This window comes from Solanum pennellii, chromosome 5, assembly GCF_001406875.1.
Source record: "Solanum pennellii chromosome 5, SPENNV200".
NCBI lineage: Eukaryota > Viridiplantae > Streptophyta > Magnoliopsida > Solanales > Solanaceae > Solanum > Solanum pennellii.
In genome coordinates this window covers 50960537-50971605 of record NC_028641.1, presented here as the reverse complement: position 1 = coordinate 50971605, position 11069 = coordinate 50960537, and the positions used below count along the sequence as shown (strand labels likewise).

The 11069-nt window shown below is 33.5% G+C and overlaps 1 long non-coding RNA gene across 1 annotated transcript; it reads left to right on the top strand.

The window, feature by feature from the left end:
* The first annotated feature begins 1889 nt into the window (after window positions 1–1889).
* LOC107018997 lies at window positions 1890–9441 on the top strand. The gene is made up of 2 exons (XR_001456715.2): window positions 1890–2445; window positions 9117–9441. It is a non-coding gene; the product is annotated as an uncharacterized LOC107018997 (long non-coding RNA).
* Window positions 9442–11069: the final 1628 nt, after the last annotated feature.

Below are 11069 nucleotides of genomic sequence, written 5' to 3'. Positions count from 1 at the left end.
CCCATCGATGGGCATATGGGGCGTTGATGGCTGGCTGTTGATGCAGGCTGCATTTAACTGCATGCACGCTGTCCCATTATGGGGTGAATGGGAAATTCACCCCACTTTCTAGTATGGACATACATGGTTTATTTGGTTATTTTTGGGTGTATTCTAGTGATAAAAAAATGTGACAACCCCATTCCCGATTCAATTCACACAAATTAGACTTCCCTCCAAAAATATTCTTCTAGAACCTCCGTTGAAGGTGAAGCTCAATAACAGCTTGTAGGTGGGATTTCCATGGGTTCTTCACCAATTTTTAGAGGTTTTATTCTACATTAAGGTATGATGTTCCTTAATCTCTAGTTAATCTTCCATCTAGAGAGTTCCTTTCAATGTTTTCAAAGAAGTTTCATGATCAAATCTCTCCTTCAATATAGCCATGGGTTCTTTCTCAAAATATTTTCAAATGCTTAATTATGATGAATTGATGATTTTAACGTGTATTTAAATCCAATTGCCTGATGAACCCATGCTCCCTTCCAACTCTCGTTTTAAGCTATGTATTGGCTATTATGATCTTGATGTTAGGAGGATTGGAATGTGATTCAAGTATGTTAAATTGATTGTTATCTACTGCCTATAATTTATATGGATTATGAATTTTATGTAATGGATCATATGTGGATCAAGGCTTGAATACTTGGTTGTATTGATTCATGTTCTCCTATCTTCTATAAATTTCTTATGTTATTCAATGTATCTCGACTCTACGGTAATTTATTTATGATGTCTTATAGAGTTAATTGTACTTGAGATACTTCCTATAATGTGTTATTATGATGAATTATGTGTTGTTGTCCCCAATGTGGATATATACTTGAAGAACTTGATCTCTACTTCCCATATGTTGTTAATATATGACATTCATTGTAACATTGACTCTATTATGCATGGATGTGGGATTCGTTTGTGTAGGGATGATTTTATCTAATGCTTTAATTATATGTTGTTGATTAATTGTGGGTATGAATCCTTAATGATTAAAACAAAGGATTGTTGGTAAGAATAAATTTACATTCCCTTAGCCTACATATTTACAATGCTATGTATATGATGTGATCTAAGTTCTAGGATAGGTAAAACATGATTTAGATATTGTTATTATGTCTTTATCTACTGCCCTAGAATTGCTTATTATGTCTCTCTACTCTCTAATGTGTTGTCGATGTATTGTACTAGTTTGTAGCATGATCTTGTAGTGGCTTATGCATGGTTTCTTTGACATCCAATTTTGAACCTCCCCGGTAGGAATTAATTCACGAGCTACTTAATTTCAAACAATTTAGAATAATTCATTTTATAACATTCAAATACTTTCCAAAGTCATTTTAAGTAATCTTATTCAGTTTTTATAATTTATAATTAGTAAATATATTTTCATATAGTTTAGATATGATTGGTATATTTTGTAAATATTTGACAATTATCTCAAAAAAAATTTAATATTTGTTATTATATTATTAAATTAGTTTAGTTTAAATTATAGTTATACTTTTGAATAACTAGTTTACAATTAAATTAATTATTTTATTTTTGTTAAGATTAATAAGCTCGTTAATTAATTATATTAATTTGCCCTATCTATGATTTAGCCGAATTTATTAGTAAAATTCAATTTGGCTGAATCGATAATTCATTTGACTATATGAAAAGATCAAATTTTTGGGTCCTTATAAAACATTTTTCAGTAGCCCATTCTTTTTCAAATTCCCTTAAAATTTCCTTGGCCCAATTCTTTCATCCAAATGCAAGCAGCCCATTACAATAAAATTCCCAGCCCACAAATTTTCCAACAATGCCAAAATCAATCAATATCTATACGTGCTCCAAATCGACCCAGCAAACAAATGACCCCTCATACGTTTTCTTACTCCCCTCCAACGCCATAAAACAAACAAAAGCGCATCCAACTCTAGACGCGAACAAGAGCGTGAGTCTAGCAGCCTAGCGTGTCATCCTGTCCCCTCTTCTTATCCTTTTGCGCGGAATCCAGGTGTCGAGATCTCCCATATTCTTCGTCCTCTCTTAAGAAATCAAATGGCTACGATTATAAGTACGTTGGAGAGGTGAACAATTTTTTGAGCTGACAACCTTATCCCTTGAAGAGATCGAATTTGAAATTCAAATTCTATCGGTTTCCCCCTCTTTCTGCCATAAATATCCCCTTATAAATATCCACTCATTCTTCATTATTTAGGGGTTAGAGAAAAAACAGAGAAAAAATTGGAAAAATTGATTTTAGAAATCATGGAAAAGAACAAAATAAATAACTACTATTAATTTCTAAGAGTTTCATTCAGTTTTTTCAAGTCTTTAGTCGGAGCTTTCAATGTTTGTGGGTGTCGGAAGAAGTTTTTTGTCTCCTCTGGTCGTCGCTGTCTGGTTTGCTGCCCGAAAAAGGTATCGCCTTATCCTTTATTATATTCCCTTCACCTTTCTCTAGTTTGACATGTTTCTTTCTTACGGTAATTGTGAGGTTGTTACCATAAAAACCATGGTTGTGGATTATTGTTGAAGTTTTGGTTGCTTGAATATGTTAAAGTTTTCTTCATATTTTACTTCATGATCTAGTTTCGATAATGAGCATAAAGGTTAACCTTTTTTAGGTTCAGTTTTGTTGATTATGTGTTTTTCTATTTGATTTTATATTGTTTTCTTCATTTACTTTCTTTGAGTGTCGAATCTGCTTTCTGATTTTTACATAGCCTGCAAATATTAGCTATTATTTATTCAATTCGTTTTACTTCTTTAGAAGAGTTAATTCGGTTAAAATTGATATATCATGGTCGGAGTAATGTTGGTTGATTATATGTTTGAAAACATCTATATTATTGTTATATATTGATTTTAGCAGGATATTGTCCATTGGTTTGCTATTAAACATCTTCTTTGGTGTAGCTCTTTAATTATTAGTAGCTTTTATCTTATGTTCTATCTTACTATCAAATAGTAGCTCAGTTCATTCCTTAGAATATGGATCTTCCATGAAAAATGATTTTTCTTGTGAATAATATTCAAATATAAGCTCAATGCTCACATGACTTTGTACATGCTATTTATATTTAAGTCTGTTAACTTGAATAGGTGGTACGATCAATCTTATTTTTTTTAATCTTTGTTTTCCATTTGTATTTCTTGCTAGCTACTTTAATGAATCATTTGGCTTGAAATGATTAGTATGCTCTCGTAGTTGCTCTTTAAAATTTGTTAGTTTTCAAATTTGTTTCTGTATGATATATTTTAAGGACTATATGGTGATTTATACTCTCTTGAATTCATTCACATTTGCAATAAATCGTGTCACTCTCTCTATTTTCATCCCAAGTCGGTTTACACATATATTTACTCTTTTTCTTTGCTTCATTTGCATGTGAAAACTCATTTTTGAGTCTATGGTGGACTCTTTCACTTCATCTTGCATCCGTTAAAATCGTCCATGAAGTCTCAGTTTTACTCCATCGAGTCAGCCACCTCCCTCGAATTAGGTGATAGATTAAAAGCAGCGATACACTGCTAGAAATTAATTTTCCAGTCCTGAAAAGTAAATAAAACATGATATGTGGGCTGTATACATTTGTATACAGTCGGAACATACATGTCAAAGATGTGCCAATACAGGGGGAAAACGTAGGAATATGAAATCCTAATAAATTACATGTTTGGGATTCAAAGCAAATCAGCAACATACGTGATGTATACATCAAATATATCATGGAATATAGAGACAAAAGGTTTCCAAAAGCCCAATGAATTTTCACAGGTTCAGCAGATTTGGGCCAAGTCCATTTGGGATCAATTTTAAAATTAGGACATGTGGTCGAAAAGCCCAATTTAGTGGAATTTGGGCAATTGACCCAAGTTCAAACATTCCCTCCTTTTCCCTCTTTATTTATATATTATTAAATTGACTAACAAATTGGTTGAATTTCATTAATTTCTAAGGATAGTCATTTCTTTGTATACTCAATATATATATAGTAAAATGACAATGATGGTAAGTAAATAAAAATGAAAAAAGAACTTTCTATCCCTATCTAACGCCCGGTAGCCAAAACAGACCAAAAATCAGCTTTACAGAAAAAAAAATCTACAGATGGAACCAACGGTGCCATCGACGGACTGTAGCCTGACCCACGGTCCGTCCTGCACAACAGTCGATGGGATCAAAAACTCCCAAAAATTTCAGTCTAGAAAATTGGTTATGTGTTGGACGACAGACAGACTTACGGTCCGTAGGTCATACGACGGTCCATTACATGTGACTGTCAATCGAGACCGCCATTCACCGACTCTCTCACAAGAGCTACGGATGACCAGCCCGGTCCGTAGGTTTTACCATAAGAGGAAACATTGCAGATAGTTAAAGGGAAATGCACTTGGTTCAACTTCAAACGGTCATAACTCTTAGGACAAAATGAATTAGGTGTCCCATGACCTACCCATAGATAGATAATTAAATTATCTTTACATAGACACCAACCTAAAATCATACCTTCGATTAAAAAGTTATTCCCATTTTAGTAAAGGCGTGACAAACAGGCCAGTCGACGGACCCAACGATAGGGCGTAGTCAGACGACGGACCGTCAGTCCTGGCCATCTTTTGGTCTGACAACAACTTATCCAAGGGTCTTTTGGTCTTTTCCCACTTCATTTAAACCTTAAGATACTACATTTTAACCCTAAATCATTAGATTTTAGTAAATTTTAAGCCTAGAAATATAATTAAAACATATCTAAGTCAAATCTTTAAATCAAAACTTAGAAAATTAGAAGCATGAGAGGAGAAAAAGCTCAAGAACCCTAGTTCAAGAATGCCACAAGCTTCAGCACTTCCAGCCCCGAAACATAAGTATTGTTTTGTGGATTTCATCACCACGTATGTGGGATGTCACTAATGGGTTCCTTTAACCCATTAGGTTCCTAGTTTTCATTCAGATTCTTGACTCCCATATCATAATTAGATCTAGGGTTTCTAGAACTTCAAGAGAACTTCATGAATTTATTAGTTATATGTTCCAAATCATATTATTATCCATTGCATGATTCTCAGAATCCTAGATATGTATTTCTTTAGTTCTTGAATTATATAAATGGATAATTACCAGATTAATGTGCATTCTCAGTTTTACATGTTCAGTTTCGAGCTATCCAGTATTTACAAAAACTCAAACATAATAAGTTAATTTTAGATTCATTAGGAGTAGTATAATATCGAAGTGGACTAGGGTACATTGTATCCAATTAGTCCCAGAACTACTAGCCAAGTATGTTGTAAGTCCCCTCTGTGGGCAATCAGTTTAGTGATCACGACAGCATGTCTTTATACCTTTAGCAGGGTATATTGGGTCCTCTCAATGGGGCGTATACATCGGACTCCACATTATGCTAATGTGGTTTTACTATTGGTTAATAGTAGCTCCCACAGATCAGTAAGACTCTATACATTGACCATTTATCAGTATATCAGTATTCAGTTTTAGTATGTTATAAATTGGTCATTGCATCCAGTTAGCTCAGAATTCAGTTTATCATGTAAGATTATTATACTTGCTTTTATTCTTGTTAAGATATGTTTCATGTCAGCTTTACTCTATCCTACACGCTCAGTACCTTTCAAGTATTGATGCGTACGTGCATACATCTTCTCGTGATGTAGGTTTAGGTTCTCAGCATCCAGATCACGCATAGATCGATTTCCGATCTCAAGTTCAGCAGATTTAGTGGTGGTGATTCCTCGTTCTCCGAGGACAATAATTATGAGTTTCATTTCATTCTTTAGTTATTTAGTTTCAGCTTTTGCTTGATTTAGTTGGGGCTTTTCCCAGTATTTCTAGTCTAGTTTAGAGCTTATTTCAGACATAGTTAGTTCAACTTAGTATTGAGTTAATATTTCCTTTGTATTAAACTCATTGTTTTCAAATATTTAAGTTATAGAATATAGGTATCCCCCATCTTTTAAGATTTAATTATGATTTAGCTTCAGCGTCAGTTTATTATCTTTAGAATTCTCATGTTCATTCCTATGGGAAATGACATGTTTTGTTGAGAATTATGTGTCATAATATAGTTAAAGTATGTTACAAGATGTTATGGATAAAATGAGTCTCTTTTTTTGGAATGGTATGCTAATATATGACTTTTCATGATGGTAGCCTAATGTTATGAGTTCAGTTTGAAATGCTTAGTGACTACCTATGGAAGCATGTTGCCTAAGTATATGTATAATGGTTCAAATGTTTGCTTTGTTTTTATGTGCGAACCTTCATGACTGCATTAAATGAATTGGATTTTTTTGTATAACATTGGTATTAGAAGTAAGGGTAGCATCATTTTCCTTGTTGGGTGATTTTATGGGTTTGAATAACCTAGAACTTATCTTAATCTAATGTTGAAAGCAAAGAAAGAGGCCTTATGGCTAAGTCTCCTCTAAGATAGAGCCTCATATGAATAACTAATCTTTAAAACACTATTTATAAGCCTAATATAATGTTTATAAACTATTTAGGATGTTTTAGAGTCAAGGCATCAAGAAATGTCCATGACGTCCGGAAACTAGCGAAATTGAACTAGTAGACGTCCTTAGGTTGTGTGGAGGTTTGGGAGTTCCATATGAAGTATAAGACTTGTAAAAAGACTTTTAATTGGTAAAATATAGTATATAGGGTCTAAATGTTTAGTAACGACTCCCAAAGGACCACCCAAAGGGTCCTTGAGGAGGACCCGAATATGGGCAAGCAAGTTTCCATTGTAGCCTGCCTGCAGCCAAGTAATTATGGCTGTTGCGTGTTGCGCAGCCAACACAAGGAGGCAAAAAAGTTGACTCACATAGTGGGGTCTACACGAGTCTTACTACCTTAACCCAGATTTTGAAAAATGAAATGTGAAATTGACCCCGTGACGCGCAACCACTACCCAAATTCGTTAATGTCGTATTTTAGGCATTTTGACTTCACAACAAGACCCAATTAAGTGTGGGGTCTTTTGGGTAATTAATGGGGTGACTATATATATAATAAGGGTCTGTTTTAATTCATTTTTCACTCAGCTAAAACAAATCCCAAAAAAAAACCAAAAATGCTTCTCTCTCTTTACTTTCTCTCTCCCAATTACTCTAGGACTTCACTTGGATTTCGTGGATATAGCTTCATTAAGGTATGAGTTCTTCACTCTTGGGATTCCTTTCCCGAAGAGGTCTTTTGAAAGTTGATTTCTAAATCACCCATTCCTATGAGTTTTCCTCTTCTAATGGGTTTTATTCTAAACCTGAAATTGATGATTGATTATTACTAATTATGATTACCATGGCTTATTTAATGTAGATTGTTGATTTATTGATGATTATTGTGAGAAATTCTTGTGATCATGTCCCTTTCCCCAATTTCCTGAAATCTTGCATCTTGCTTATAAATTGAAGGGAATTGATGAATGTATTAATTTTTAGAAATGTATTATTGGGATTGGATCTATTTCTTGAAGAATTCATGATTAAGACTTTTTCCCCTAACCCTACGTTATGAACTGAATTTAATTGGGATAGGTGATGATGCAATTGATCTAGTTATTGTATTAATTACTATTGAATGATGTTACTATACCTATTATTGGATGAAATTGGTTGGTTGATGGTAAGACCATGATAATGGCTTTTGAAGGAGATTGGGTAAGTCCTTGTTATCCTAAACCTTCACTTCAATTGTGATGGCTTGTACTTGGTGATGAAGTTCAATTGAAGTATGTTTTATAATTGGATTACGTAGGTGTGGTATGATGATGCAATTTAAATGTATTGATGATGTGATTGAGAGAATATTCTTAAAATGTAATGATAAATTTGGTTATGAAGTAACTATGTGCCTTACTATGATATATGATGTTATTGTGCTAATATCACACATGTGGATTGTATTGAGAGAATGTTCTCATGCAATTCGTATTGAGGTAATGACTTTGACTATTCAAAGAGCTATTCTCATATGAACTAAACTAAATTATGATTATTAAATAAATACATTTCAAAAAGAGACTAGCTTAGCACCGAGTGAACTAGTAGTGAGGAGTATCCCTTCCCAAGTACAAAAGGTAGGTTCACTACAGTACTCATGAGATCGGAGACTATAATACCAAAGTCATAAAGAGGGTCCCAACTAATATCTCCTTGTTATTGAACTATGTTTCCCCCATAGGAATAATAGCTAGTGGATCCACCTAGATGCTATGTACATGTCTTGATACTACATTTGTAAGCAGTTTGCCTTCTTTCGGTGTAGGATTTCATGACAACGGATTCCACATTTGCTCATGTGGTCTATTTCTGTTAAGGAAAGATTTTTCCAAAAGTAAAATGAGCAATAAATTTAACTCTAACTAAGATCACTTAAGGGGTTTGACTTAGTCTAGGTAGGGGTATGAGACTCTACCTATACATTGCACTAGTTAGCCCTGAGGGAAGTCTTAGAAGGATGTTCTTATGTTATTATGTTCTTATAAAGTGAATTATATGCATATGTTGACTTTATATGTCGATGATACTGTATGACGTTGGTTTCATGTATGAACATGCTATTGATCTATATTTCTAAACATGATGATTACTACTCTTCATGCTATATTATGTGATGTTAGGCAGTGCTTATGATCCTTTATTTGGTTTACTTGATTGTGTAAGGTTATAGAGCTTTAATTGGTCATTAGACTTGAAATGTTGATGTGAGGTTATGAGTGAGGGTCTTGTATACGTGGTAATGTTATGAAATCTTATACATGCTTTGTTATTATAACATGATGTAGATGTTTCTTTGGCAATGGTTCTAATATGCTACTACACATGTTGACGTCATTTACTTGATGATGTTGGTCTTGTTATAAATATGATCTTGTATTAATGAATATATGGTTATTACCTTATATGGGTTCTTGAATGTGCATTGAAGGCTTTCAAATCACTTGGCATGTCTTCCAAAGTAAATTTCACTTTCTCATGCATGATTTCAAATGTTTTTATGTGCATATGCCTAGACATAGTACAAAAGATGTACTAACCCATGGTTCTATGTTTACTACAAAATGTAGGTTCCGACCGTTGAGATTTTAGAAGGCCATTGAAGAAGCCTTTGAATCCTATTCTCCAAGTTCGGCAGGTCCTCACTTTCTGAGGATGATGCCATTATCTTGCTATTTGATATGGTTTAGTCTTAAATACAATTTAGTTCATTCTCTTTATTTGATGACTTTGTGTATGCCTATATGAGGTCTTTATTGTAATGAAGTATGGGTTGAGCCCCAATGTTGTTCGACTTAGATGGTTTAATATGAGATGTATTCTAGACTTCCTATGAGATTATATTGCTTTATTAAATATGTGAAATAAAGGTAAAATCCTATGTATTGCTTCCTATGGGAGGAGTATATGTAAACTCCCTATGTATATATATTATGTGTATGCGGGAGATCTATGTAAATTCACAGTAGAAGTAGATGAAAAATTTTACGTTTTCTGCAATTAAACCTATGAAATGTAAAATTGAATTATAAAAGGTTATTCATACTTCCTAAAACTCAATCCTCACACTTCCTAAAACCCAATTGCTCTTACTTGTCTCTTCTTTATCTCTCCCAAATAGAAGAACTCCATTTAAGTGCAAGGTAAATGTCTTAGAGCTGCAAGAAGGGTACTTTTCTCCATCAAACTTCAAAAATTGATAAGGTATGAGAACCTTTTACATTTGGAATTAATTTTTCCAAAGGGTTCGTTCAAGATTGGTTTTCAAAAAGATGAATATTTATGGGTTTCTTTCTATTATGAAATTGATCTTCTAAATTGCATTGTCTATGGTTTCTATTGATTATTATGCTTAGATTATGGTTTATTATGATTTAATTATTCTAGTTCTTGATGTATTAACCTAGTTTGTGGAAGATGACTTTTTACCCTTTAACCCTAGGCTATGAATTAGTGATGAATTGATGTATAGTGATTCAATTGACTTCATTATTCTATTAATTACTATTGTTTGATAATATTATACCCATATTTGGGTTGAATAAGATGGTTGAGGGTAAAACCTCGGATGATGGCTTCTGAAGGAGAGTGGGTAAGTCCTATGATATCAAACATTTACTTCAATTATGATAACTTTTGTTTAGTGATGAAGTTATATTTAAGTATACCTTGTGATGAGATTTATTATGGTTGGTATGACGTTAAATTGAAATATCTTGATTATGTGATTGTGAGATTATGCTCTAGATGTAATATAAGGTTGGTGATGAAGTACCTATGTTCCTTACTAAGATATAAGGATATTAATGTGCTAATCTCATATATGAGGGTTGTAATGAAAGGTGTTCTCATGGATTTCCTGTTTAGCTATGACTATGACTATATAAGAGGTAGAACTTATGACTTAAACTAAGTAATATTATTAATGAAAGACATTTCAAAATTCACTCTAGCTTAGCACCGAGTGAACTAGAAGTGAGGAGTGTCCCTTCCCACATAGGTAAGGTAGGTTCACTAATGTAATCATGAGATTGGAGACTATACTGCATGTAGCATAAAGAGGGTCCCAAACACATCTCCTAGTTCGTGAACTATGTTGCCCCGATAGGAATATTAGCTAGTGGATACACCTTGATGTTATTTTCATGTTTTGGTACTACCTTGGTAAGTATTCCACCTTTTTTGGGTATAGGGTTCATGACAACGGATTCCATATTGGCTCATGTGGTCTACGTCGGTTAAGGTAAAAAGTTCCCAAAAGTAAACTGAAGCAATAAAGTGAACTTTAACTAGGATGATTTGAGGGGTTTGGCTTAGTATAGGTAGGTTATGGGACTCTACCTATACATTGCACTTGTTAGTCTTAGAAATATGTTCATTTGTGCTTATATGCTTAAAAATGTAAATGATATACATATGTTGATCTTACATGTTAATGACACTATGTGATATTGGTTTCACTTATGATTATGTGGTTGGTATATTGCTAAAGTATGATGATGTCTACTCTTAATGATATTGTA